The sequence below is a fragment of the Penaeus monodon genome, chromosome 15 (genome assembly GCF_015228065.2).
Source record: "Penaeus monodon isolate SGIC_2016 chromosome 15, NSTDA_Pmon_1, whole genome shotgun sequence".
Lineage (NCBI taxonomy): Eukaryota > Metazoa > Arthropoda > Malacostraca > Decapoda > Penaeidae > Penaeus > Penaeus monodon.
Window position 1 is genome coordinate 24648971 of NC_051400.1, and position 229 is coordinate 24649199.

The following is a 229-nucleotide window of genomic DNA, read 5'->3' on the forward strand; positions in this document are numbered from 1 at the left end:
CCCCTTTTTTTTAGGGGAAAAAGGGAAAAAAATTTAAAAAAACGGGGGGGGGGAAAAAAAAAAATAAAAGGGAAAAACGTTTTCCCATGCCCAATTTTAAAATTTAGAAAAAAGGAAGAAAAAAACCCCAAAACCCAAAAAGGGCCCCCAAAGGCAAAAGAGAGCAAAAAAAAAAGAAGGCCCAAATTTAAAAAACAAAAATTTTTTGAATACAACAAAATTTAAAGGG